Raw genomic sequence first — 12,966 nt, 5'->3', positions numbered from 1 at the left:
AAGTCAGTACAATATAGGAGTAAAGCTTCTTAGGCATTGCAATGGGATTGTTGTTTGGTATTGAGTGCCAGTTTTGGGCATGCCCGCTATAGAAATTGGTGGCTTCAGGCACACCTGACAGCAGCACAGTGTAAAGCTGTGGCTTCATCCCAGTGTCGGTGTCATAGGCAAGTAGGATAACTGATTGTTGGGACCCCCCTGCCCCATTGCTAATTTCGGTTTTCAAAAACACATGTCTGGTAGAAAAAATGGCAAGCACAATTGATACGGCTCTATTTATTTTAAACTGCAAGATTTTGTAATACAACAATATTTGATTATCTTTCTCAATGCAAAGGAAAATGTTTCAGCACATGAAGCATGACTCTTGTGAACTGTAATGTGAAGATTTAAGTCTCTTAAAAGTTTCAGTTAGAGGCTCATCAAAATCTCACTCTGTGTGGGTTTTTCCTTTGCAAATAACTATAGTGTGAATATAATGAAACATGGCTATTACTAAAGGGCTTAGAAAAGCAACAGTTTTGTTGGTCCATAAGAAAAATTCCAAAACCTCAGATTGGGTTATACTTGCATTACAACCTCTGAAAACATAACAAAATAGAACTTGGACCTTGTATTAAGAAAAAAGGTGGGGTGGGGGAGTTGAACTTGATGTTGAAGCCACAAAGTGTAAATTTAGTCATCATCTTAAAATAGAGCATAAGAGGAGATTTCAGACTTATAGGACAATCCTGAAAATGCTTACTCAGAGGTAAGTCCCATTGAATTTAATGGGGGCTTACTCTTTATGCATCCTTTGCTTGGGAGAAAGCTCCACTGGTAGACAAGCATGGGATTTGGATAACAGTGGCTTAAGTTCTGATGCTATGAAGTTTTCAGGTTAAACTGGAGATTTCTGGGACAAAGAAGCATGCAATAACTGATCCCGCATCTTTGAAAACAAAAAAATCTAGCTGCTACCAAGATCTACTTGCAGCCTTAAGCAAAACACACAAGAGTTTTGTGAAGAACAGAAATATATTTCAGCTTTTTAAAATTTACTTTAGGAATTAATTTTCTTTGGATTATAGAGCACAGAAGACTTTGTAATCACTTTATGTATGAATATACAAATAGAGCCTGTGTGAAGAGAGCAGACTCCTAAAAACTGGCAGCAAAACCCAAGAGAGCAACTTGCATAGTATTCCTATATTATATCCCAGTTCCAGCTAATGCTAACTGGAAAAACACACACTCCGAACTGCTAGTTGTTTCAGCACATCCCTTCAGGTGAATTACCCATTCAGGCAACTATCCAATTCATTAACATTCTTATTCATATCCCTGAGATATGAATAATAGCATAGTGATAGACTCATTTACAGTAATCATGTCTAAACCAAATGATCATTTTGACCACATTTTCTTCTACACACAGCTATTTTCATTTCCAAAGTTGATTTGGCAAATAAAATAGTGCTACAATATATTACATTTTTGCACACATTCATTCACAGACACACAAACACTTAATCCATTCAGCCCAGTCTTATGTACAGTTAGGATCACCTGGTCAGTGCCTTAGGGATGTCTAACTCTCATAGACTCATTCTCTGTTTCTTTTTTCTTGGAAAGACACTACTGTGCAGGTCCATACTGCATGCTGCAGTGTGTGGTGCCATCATAATTTTCACCATCCTAAGGCCCTAGAGTGGTAGAGTGGATCCAAAACTGGTTAGTTTCCTGGAAAGGTGCAAAATTTGGGACCCTCTGATGCACTAGCCTAGAACTGGTGCAGCAAAATAATATTAATAACCCTCCTTCTGCCCTGGCCAGCGCATGCAGCAGCTCTTAGGACAGGGGTTGTCAACTGGTGCCTAACCAGGCCTTTATTGGTGCCCCTGGGCAGTGACCCCAGACTCTTAAGCTTTCATTTACGGTATTTACAAAGTAAGTCTATAGCCCTCCAAGAAAAATAGGAAACAAAATGTGCTAGTGATTTATGTGAGGTAGCCTGACTACTCCTACCTGTTAGTGTTTTAAGCCAATGAGTCAAGTCAGAGCTGCAGTGGATATGTAATGTGTTTGGGCACTAGGCAACAGGATCTCTGGGGTCCCAAAGAGATGCTGTTTTCCTTCCCACTTGGTGCACTTTTGCTTTTCTAGTCCTTAGACTCTTCCTAGTTGGCCCTTCCTTTTCCCCAAGCATCCAGGATGCATCTTTCCTGTGATGGGTTCATCTGAAAGCAGGTAGTCCATAGATGTCATTTTCTCCAAATACTACTACACAATACGTGTGGGTGGAGGTTAAAGAATCCCCCCTCCCTACAGAAAGACAAATGCGGAAGGAGACTTAGGCTTGTCTCATGCTATGTAGGAGCTGAAGACCAGGCAGAATTAAGGATTCACTTACAGCGCAATAGCATGTATATCTACTCAGAAGTAAGTCTCTTAGTGTTTAATAGGGCTTGCTACCAGGTCAGTGGGTATAGGATGGCAGCCTAGGCTTTGGGGCATGGTTGACATTGGGGAAAACAGGGTTCTTGTGCCTTTAGCAGCCATATGACAGGCATAAACCGGTTTCTAGTTTAGAAATGCAGTTATGGGGGGAAAGCTCACCATGAGGTTGCTCTCTCTATTTTTGGGTTATGCCATGGCCATAATGACAGTGATTTTGTGTGATGCCACACACCACACAGCAGCCATTTTGTGACCAGCACTCCCAGCACTCTCTCAAAATTCAACTATGCCCACTGGTCAACAAAAGTTGGAGACCTCTGGCTTAGGATGTAGCTGCAGATCCACTTTGATCTGTTCCAGCCTGCTGCTTCTGACCAGGGCTTCATATTGCTCTTATCATAGTTTTATGCATGTTGACTCAAAGTATTCAAATGAGTTTACTTCAACGTAAGCATGCATAGAAATGCTGTTGCTCTTTGCCTCCAAAAGTCCTTTATTTTCACATTGGCAGAGCAATTCCTCCCTCCCCGTTCCTCTAATGCAGGCAACTTCCAACAGGTACATCGTGATCTACCGGTAGATCGTGATCTACCAGTAGATCACTGGATGTCTGTGGTAGATCACTGGCTTCCCCCATAGAAGCTCAACAACTTTGGCTTGCCTAAAAAAAACTCAGCATTTTCTCTCTGCACCCCTAAAAAACGGGTCTTCCTCATCCCTAAAAAAAGCTCAGCAACTCTTTCACCTGAACCCAAAAAAAAGGTCAATAACTTTGACCTAAACCCCACAAAAGGGGGTAGATCACTGCCAGTTTTTACCAGTAACTGTGAGTAGATCACAGTCACTTGGGAGTTGGCCACCCTTGCTCTAATGGATTCCTACACGGGAGACAGTCACCCCTGTATAACACCCTAATCTTCAATATTTTGAGGGAAACAAAATTATATTAATAGCATATTCATAGTTTTGTTCTGGACTAAAGATGCCAGTAAATCCACCCCTGGACGTGTTTAAATGCATGCTAAAGTGAAATCATGCTCAAAGGTCTGAGACCCCACTTCTCCAACTGAATTGCCCATTCAGGCAACCATCCACAGCCATTAACTCTCTTTTGTCAAATCCCTGATCAACATCAAGCAGCAGTTTAGATAAAAGCATATTGATGAATTCATTTACACAGCAATCAGATGCCTAAGCTCACAATACCAAATGATCACTATGACCATTTATTTTTCCACTGGCACTGCCATTCCAGTTTTCAGAATTGGGTTGGCAGACAAAACATTGCCACCATAGATTACATTTCTGCATGCATGTGCGCGCGCGCGTACGCACACACACACGCGCGCGCACACACACACACACACTCACACTCCCTGTATCCATTCAGCCCAGTTTTTGGCACAGTTAGGTCCTTTTGAACTACTTATTCCCAACTCCGTTGAAATTAGTAGGAAAATTCTATTTCATCTCTAGCCACAAGCATTCTTTCAATAATTTCTCATGACTGAGCAACTTCATTAAGAAATAACCCTATGGCACCCACTACAACGTTCAGTAAATATCCCCTCAAAAATCCACAATGCTGTTTGCACTGGCATGCCTTCTTGATGGAACGTGCCCCTTTAAACCTGCCTGTGTTTGGATGCCAGACACTCTCCCTCTGTTCCGTTCTAAACAGAGGAGAGGGGCAAAGAGTTTCTCTTTGTGAACAAGTGAGGCAGTGACTAATACTCATTGATGGGGCACCTGTACAATTTTGTGGCCCTGCCTCTTTTTCTGCTCTTACATATGGCACCCCTTTGTGCTATGCCACCTTACCATTGCAGCCATTTTTTATTATGCCACACTGACTGTTGCAGGCTGGGCTGCTGTTTTGAGCCCATGGACTGCCAGGATACACACCACTCTGTGTGGCATGCGGCAGTCCCTCAAAGTATAAGGGATGGAGGGGTAGTGTTTTGTTGTTTTTGTTTTAATTATTTACTTGTGTTTTTATTTTGTGTTCTTATTCATGCTCAATATGCAGTATTATGCCACTGATTCTTATATAGCATGAAGCAACATGGCAGTTAGTGGTAAATTATCCAGCCTAAAATTCCTTACCATTCTTCAAGGATTTGAAGACTTGAAAATACTTTTGCCACCAGGGGGCAGAAAAGCACAAAGAAGGATAGCTACAATGCATAGCTTGGAATTAGTGGGGGATGGAATCAAGGCACACTTTCCTTTGACAGAAACATACATTGTACATTTTTCTGTGGCTATAAATATCACAGAACTAGACCTAGGTTTGGTCATCATGCTTTTTTTACTTCTTCAGCTGTCATATCTTCAGCTGCAATCCTAAACACTTCTTCTTCCTCTTCCTCTTCCCTGACTTTTTCAAGGCAGCTGACAGATAAAAACATGAATTGCTGAAAACAGAAAAAACAAAATTTAAAAATTAATAGAATTAAAAACTATATACATATATAAAATCCATTTAAAGCATACAAATAATTACAATAAAAACAGCATGGCACGGCACCAGCCCTTCCATTAAAAGCAGTCATTTCCCCAGAGGCTGCTGGAACAAGAAGGTTTAGCTGCCAGCAGAAGGACAATAAATAGGGAGCCAATCTAGCTTCTCCAGGGAGGGATTTCCAGAGTCTGCGAGAAGCCACCGAGAAGGCCCTCTCCTGCGTCCCCACCAAAAGGGACTGTGAGGGTGGCAGGACCAAGTGCCTCCCCTGAATATCTCAAAACCTGGGCAGGGTCATATGAGGGGAAACGGTTTTTCAGATAGCTTGGACCTAAGCCATGTAGGGCTTTATAGGTCATAACTAGACTCTGAATTGTACCCACTGGATAGCACAACTGGACATCTTCATTTGTCCTATCTGCAACAAAACATGTCTCTTCCACATCGGTCTCCACAGCCACAGCCGGCGCTGCAACCATCCAACAGCTTGACCTCGCACTCCTCCTTTGTCTCCCAAGACAGATGGATGCCAACTCAAAGGTCTCTTGAGTGAACGCCCAATGGACCCAAGGACTTGGTCAATAAGCCCTATCACTTCATCTTTTTAACACTCCCATTGGACTCAGTTTTGAAGACTCTCCTGAAAACATTGCTCAAGGTACATCTTCTAAACTTCCACAGTGTATAGACCAATGTAAATAATTCAAGGCCTGGGAGATTCTCTCTAAATCTCCTTTAGCATTTCCATCACATATCTGATGCTCCTTAGCCAGTTCTTGCTTCTTATGTAATGGGAGAGGAGGCATAGAAAGATGACTGGAGGACACAGCAATCTGTTTGCGAACCCATGTGCTCCAACACCAGTAAACACAAACTGAAATACAAATTTAAAGCTCGTTGTCAGATCCCAAAGTTTACAGGCATGTTGCCAGATCACAAATATATCTCACTGAGGACAGATCGGCTGAGCAGGTGCTAAAGAAAACACAAAACACAGCACATGCTGTTCCAGTATTTTTCATTCGTGGACTCGGGTCACATGATGACAAGGTGCTAGCCAATCGTATTCACTTACATAAGGCTAGCCTCCAGCCTTCTGGTAGTGAAAGATTCCCCATCTACCTTCCCACACATGCATACTTCCCTAACTTACTGAGATGCTCAGTCTATTTGATGAAGTGGGAGTTGTGAGAGAACAAGCTTTCATGACAGGAAACTAGAAATGTCAAAGAAAGGAAAGAAAGAAAGATTTAGGATGCTGTAATCACAGTAGCTATTCCTCAGCTTGAGAAACCCACCCCCTTCTTGGTTCAGCCAGGTCTGGCTGATATTTAACATTTTTTTTCCAGATTTACTCAATTTCCAGTAAACTGCACCTCCTTTAATTCCCACTTATTAGAAGGATATCTAGGAGAGTTCAGATATTCCAAGAGAAAGGGGGGATTCTTAAGTTAGATAAAAGGTGTTTTTTTCTTCCTGAGGGAAGAAAACCCCCAAAGGAAGATACTTTTTGCCCCAAAGAACTCTACAGAATAGACTTTGTGTGAATATGAGCATTTAGCCATAAGACCGGTGATGTTTTCATTGCCAGATTTTTAATCGGGAGAATGGACACGGAAGGAGAACAAGGAAGCAGCTGAGTTTCAAAAGCCGTAATAATGTGACTTCAGCAGCCCACACATAAAATGGCTAAATGTCAGTTCAGGACAAAGCTTAGACAGGCAGTTTCTCAGCAATTTAGACATCCTTTTCATGGAACACCTCGTCTCAAGGCATACAAAAGGCGAGCCTGTTCTCAGCCTCATCCCTGTGATTGATTTAGCCTACACAATGCACCATTCTAATTACTAGCAATAGCAACAATCACCTAATATAATTATGTTTAACACCTCAATAATTAATGAGCTTCTGAGGTATAGAAATAATGAATTGAAGTGGCAGGAGGGTGAGAATAAAGGGTGGCAGTTCAAAAGGCCTGGCACATCAAATGCTCTGAAGTGGTTTTCAAGCTTTTTGCCTTCCAAGAACCCTTTCCTCACTGACTTGTCTGCTTTGGAATCCCTGTGCATATGCGCAGAGCCCTTGTGTGCTGAAGAGCATTCTGGGACATGTTCTAGGGTGAACTTAAAAAGTTTGCACAAGCCAGGACGTGAACTTAGAATATATGCAAAACTCCCCACATGTTGCGCAACTGCATGGGGGAAGATCAAGAGTGCGGAACAAATGGTCTTTTAAGGAAGACAGCTCATCTTTGCTGGTTTTCTCATTGATGAACACCAGGGTCCTCCAGAATGTAGTTTGAAAACCATCGAGTGCTATAGAGAGAGTGAAGAGATGCCTCTGATCATGCCATCTTTTCATAGTCAAAGCTTTCTTAAACCCTTTTCAGTCATTAAACACCTGGAGGGGCAGTAAGGATGGGAACAAGACATTTCCATCTCCATTGCTATTTCACAGCAGGGAGACTTTTGTTTCTTTAGAAGTTTCTGTGGGAGGAAATATATGAATTCCTGTGACACATGTGTGCACGGTAAATAATAAAAGAATCAGCTGAGTGCTTTGATTCAAAACGTGGGGCTGAATTCTCTCTCCAGAAGGGGAGAGCCACACACTCAAGCAGTACAGTGAAGCGTTGGCATGTAGACTGTTAATGTAGGCCTTTTGCATATTCCATTTAGTCCACTTGCAAAGCGCTCCTCTCTTTCTGCCCCTTTTGCAATGGACAGACCACTTACTGTTAAATAAGCTTAAAATGTGTTACTTACCAAATGTTCCAAATGTTAGATTCATGCATTTACCCAAGCAGCAGGAAGGAGAACACAGGCAGAATACTCTTGTGTAGAAAACACAGATAAATAGCTTCAAACACATGCTCTAAGCTTGGAGCAAAGCTTAGACACATCTTCCTTGGTCAGATACATGGTGAGATGAGAGACAGGAGGAATAAGAAAATTTCACTTCCTCCCTCATCAGAGAAGAGATGGCATGGCCTACCTGAGTCCAGGAACACAGTTCTCTGATCTTAATCCCTTCATGCACTCACTAATGGTCATGCATAGTTATGTCTGGGTGCAATTTCCTGTGGCCCCTTGCATAATTAGGGTTCTGTAATGTGCAAGAAGACTCCAGGAATACAAAAAGCTACCCCTTGCAGACTCCAGGCAGCTGAGCTAGTGTTTAAGTGGGCTTTAAACTGCTTTTCAACATCTATACCAGACATAGGCAAACTCAGCCATCCAGATGTTTTGGGACTACAATTCCCATCACCCCTGACCACTGGTCCTGTTAGCTAGGGATCATGGGAGTTGTAGTCCCAAAACATCTGGAGGGCCCAGTTTGCCTATGCCTGATCTATACTCCCCTTAAGAGTATGCTATCAAGGAGCACATGGGTATTATCCTTCCCCTGCGTATTATCCTCTCCCCTAGTCAGGACACCCATCCTGTCCAGAGCACAGATAATAAACCTATCATGAGTTGGAATCATCCTGTCAATCCCTGACTCATCTGCTTGGAATTCTGATCCCTGTTTCCTGTTTAATAAAGTGATGGTTGTTTCTTAAGTTCCACACCAGGGTCTGAACCTATGGGAAACATACCCTCCAATACTGAGGCCCGGAGTGGATGAATATGTGACTTAGATCATTCCATTTACAAAAGCAATTCCCTACGTTCAGAGGCAGTATTCCCCTCTGTTATGTACTGAAGTTCTCACCCTGGGCCAGCAGGGGGATACTGTAGATAGTTATGCAAATGAAGGATCGAAAGTGACATTCAGTTATTGGATAGTTTTAGAAAGTTGCTACAGTAACGTTGTAGTGGAACTCTATATAAGCAGGCTGACTGAGCCCTTCAGCTCAGTTCTGTTCTGGCCTCTGAATAAACAAGAGCTGTTGAAGAATCGCTGTGTCGTCTGATATGTTCACCCACAACTTAACACCCTCAATGTCGGTTGATGGAAATCACAAGTGGGGAAAGTTCTGTTGCATTTAAGTTCTGCTTGCCAGAAACATCTGGTTGGCCATTGTGAGAAGAGGACACTGGACAAGATGGAACTTTGGCCTGAGCCAGCAGGGCACTTCTCATATTCTTATATTTTTACTCTCTTACCCTGCAGAGAGTTAAAATAAAACTGGCTGATTGAAAAGCAGTGACCTACAAATGACATGGCAGGATTTTAATTCTACTTAACAGACACCCCTACATAACAGATAGTAAGAAAGGACGGCTGTTTTCAAAAGCCAAAGAACACACGTTTTTAGCTCTGTGTCAACACTAATCATCCTTCAGCACCATTTGTTTGTAGAGTCGCAACAGGTTCCATTTTGCGTCTAGAAATAATATATTCCAGTAGGAAACCATGTTGTGATAATCGCTGCACCAAGGGCAAGATCTCAGAATGTATGCATCTGAAATAATAGTATTAATGACTCATTGGTATCCTGCATTTTGATGTACAAAGAAAGCAACGGGATATTCTACCCCCAAAGGTTACCCTCCCTCCCCAAACATCATTCCAGCCAATAAATTAATACATCTGCCCCATAGTTTTCCTCTGTCTTTAATATGGGTCTATAATAGTACCAATTAGAAGAGCTCTCACAATGTGAAGCAAATGTATGAGAAAGTAACGTACAAAAGCAACATTCAAAAATCCAAAGCCTTGTAAAAGGTCAATATTCAAATATAAGGGATGTTGTGAAAATCTGGCCCATTCCATGGAGTTCAATGCACCTTTAGATATTTTGAAATAAAGGGGTAATCAGAACATTTTAAAAATTATAATCGGTACCATTTTTTTCCTGGGGGTACTCAAGGGCATGCGGTACCGGCACCTTTCCTCCTCAAATTGTTAAAAGTGTGGAACTTACTGTAACAACTTCACTGGCGCATTTTTTTCTAAAAGAAAAAAGAAATAAAAGCACTGATTATAATGAGCTACAAAAAGGGATGAATATTAAAAACAGACTATAAAAGGTTACCTAACAAAACTGAAGGAAGTAAATGTCCCTTTACTTGGAACAAATTTTGTTGAAACATTTTGATATCATAGCATTTGTGGGCCAGTGTAGATATTATATGGGAATGCATAGCCAATGGGGGCAGGGGGGGCACTGGCTACTGGTTTTGAATTAAACAAGTCTTCTCCAGCAGTCCATTCAAGTGGCAGCTAAGATTGTCCTCAGCATCACTTGATCCTCTTGCTCTCATTTTGAAAAGATATTTATCCATATTTTGCAAAAAAGAGAGAAATATTTTGATACTATACCATACCCTCCAACATTTCTCTGATGAAAATAGGGACATCCCATTCCATAATGGAAATTTTACTATTTATACCCCACACATCTTACTGGGTTGCCCCAATCACTCTGGGCAGCTTCCACCATATATAAAAACATAATAAAACATTAAACATTTTTTTAAAATTCCCTATACAGGATTGCCTTCAGATGGCTCGGGGGGGGGTCAGATAACTCCAAACCCTCCAACATTTCTCCAATGGAAATAGGGACATCCTAAGGAAAAGTGGAATCAAATCAGAAACCGGGAGGGCTTCTCTAAATCAGGGACATTCTGGAAAATAGGGACACTTGGAAGGTCTGCTATACTAAACTGAAATGCTTAAAAGTTTCTTTGATCGTCCTTGAATCTTCCCAGCACACTTGCAATCCGCTCGAGCCACAATCTTTGAGAACCACTGTTATACAGCATGCATGCAATAATCTCCTGACAGGTGTTTTTTTTTAAAATGAAAGGAGTCTGCAAGCTTGAATGAGAGAATGTTAATAGGAAAGGGTTGCTTAACCCTTTGCCCTCCAGCCATTTAGCTGCTCAGAATTCTGCCCCCACCCCAAGTTACTTTTCCATGGTTGGGGGGGGGGGGAATCTCATTCTGTAGGTGGAAAGGCATTTTGGAGCAAGAAAATGGCAAACCCACCCATACAGGTATATCTAGTAGAGACGGTTGTCTGCTCAAAATGTGGGCGAAGTCCTGACAGGAAAATATGACGTGAAGATCAAAAGCTTCTAGGACTTCCTTGTTACATATGAATTTGCAGAAACTGCTCCAAGCAAGAGAACAGTGTTGGAATAAAGTTCCCCTTGATGCTTAAGACATTAAAGGTTACTATATATCAGCCGCAGGGCAGAGTGATCCATAACAAAGCATGCAATTTTCAGATGGGCTGGACTGAAGAAGATAAAGCAGCAATGTCATAGAAAGCAAAAACATTACATAATAGGATTTTAGAATCATAGAATCGTAGAGTGAGAAACATGAGCGTAGCTAGGGGGCCCCAGGAGGGGCAGCTGCCCCCGCTAAATCAATAAAAATCAATGAAAATACATAGCAAACTGAGGTTCTTTCACCCCTATCAAAAGGGGGATACCAAGGATAATCTAGTCCAAGCCCCTACAATGAAGGAATCTCAACTAAAGCATCCATGACAGACGGCCATCCAAACATAGCTTTAAAACCTCCAAAGAAGGAGAGTCCACCACCTCCTGAGGGAGTCTGTTCCACTGTCAAACAGCTCTTAACCATATGACAGGTCTTACTGATTTTTAGTTGGCATCTTTTTGGTTGCAACTTGAAGCCAATGGTTTAGGTCCTACCCTCCAGAGCAGGAGAAAACAAGCCCACTCCATCTTCCATGTGACAAACCTTTAGATATTTGAATTATATATAATAATTGAATGGCTATCATATCTCCTCTCAGTCTCCTCATTGCCCTCCTCTGTACACATTCCAGCTTGTGAATATCCTTCTTAAATTGTGGTGTCTAGAACTGGACACAGTACCTCAGGTGTGGTTCCCCCCCCCCCCCCGCTTCTACTCCGGAAGACCCAAGAGCCACCAGCTACCACTGCTAGGTACACTGTTGCTTTATTTTCAGGTTCCCCCTCTCAAGTTCCCCCTCTGTGTCCCTAAACATTCAAGGGTGTAGCTCAGGGGCTGCCTTCCCACAAAGAATTCTGGGCACTCAGGTTTAACCCTTGCAGACTTTCAGTTGCCAGAAACCCTTTACAAACTATAGTGCCCAGAATTATTTGAAGGGGGAAACACGCTTCAAATGTGTTTTAAGGGGTTAGTGTGTATATGCAGCCACTCTTTGCTCTTCCTGCTCAGTTCCTGTTTGCCCTGGCTCCTATTCTCCTATATGGAACACACCATCTTAAACATGCCAACATTTCATGGGATGCCAGGATTGGACACCCACCTTCTATTCCACTCCGACCAGGTGTGTGCTTGTGCAAAGAACATCTCACTGTGAGTGTAGCAGCAGCTGATGTAGGTGCCTTTCCCGCACTGATGGTGGTGGTGAAGGAGGGATGTCCATATCTTGTGGTGGTCCTGTCAGCCATTTTGTGCCATACGGTGCCCCTGCACCAGCCACATTTGTGTTACACCATGTTCCCCAGTAGCTATTTTGCGATTCCTCTCACAGATGAACGTGAAAAAAGGAGGGAGGTTGGTGGCATTAAAAAAAAGAGAGAGGCGAGCCTTGATGTATAGTTGCTGACACCTTTGAAATAAACCATCCCATCTACTTTCTAACTGGCTTGAACATGCATTTTAGTCAAGTCCGGTTCTGGCTGGAGGAAGAGTTTGCCAACAGTTTGAGGTAATGCTTTTGTTCTGTACTCAGTGCCCTTTTTCGGAGCCACCAAAAGTTGTTCCTGGCTGTTTTGTTGCAACTTGCAGCCTGGAAGCCTGTGTCCATGTCATGCTAATAATTGAAGTCAGCAAGAGAAAAAGTATTGCAGGGTGTGGCTGCTAACTGTCTGGCTCAAAAAGTGCACCCAGTCCATGGAGATCTAAGCAACATCCACACTAGGGTAAGATATACTGCTCCTTAGGTCAATAGCAGGCCACAGGCACTGATTGTTTTTTGTAAACGTTTCATGCTTAAAACCTAAGGTATTTAGAAATGTTAAATAACCCTGGCTTCCGCTGTTACCTGTATAGTTTTCCCTCTGAGAAAAATTTGGGAGGGATCAATACCAAAAGTACGACACACATGGACACTGAATTTTCACCCTGGTGAATATGAGGCCAGT

The 12,966-nt window shown here is 42.3% G+C and overlaps 1 long non-coding RNA gene across 1 annotated transcript; it reads right to left on the bottom strand.

Annotated features, from left to right (window-relative positions):
- Positions 1-3,798: 3,798 nt before the first annotated feature.
- On the bottom strand, positions 3,799-10,494 carry LOC307216108. The gene is made up of 3 exons (XR_013838917.1): positions 9,885-10,494; positions 6,057-9,801; positions 3,799-4,856 (listed from the first exon to the last, which is right to left on the bottom strand). It is a non-coding gene; the product is annotated as an uncharacterized lncRNA (long non-coding RNA).
- Between the last annotated feature and the right edge of the window lie 2,472 nt (positions 10,495-12,966).

The sequence above is a fragment of the Podarcis cretensis genome (assembly GCF_951804945.1).
Source record: "Podarcis cretensis genome assembly, chromosome: 5".
Taxonomy (NCBI): domain Eukaryota; kingdom Metazoa; phylum Chordata; class Lepidosauria; order Squamata; family Lacertidae; genus Podarcis; species Podarcis cretensis.
Note: the sequence above shows the minus strand (reverse complement) of the source record. Positions and strands in the feature narration are given on the sequence as shown.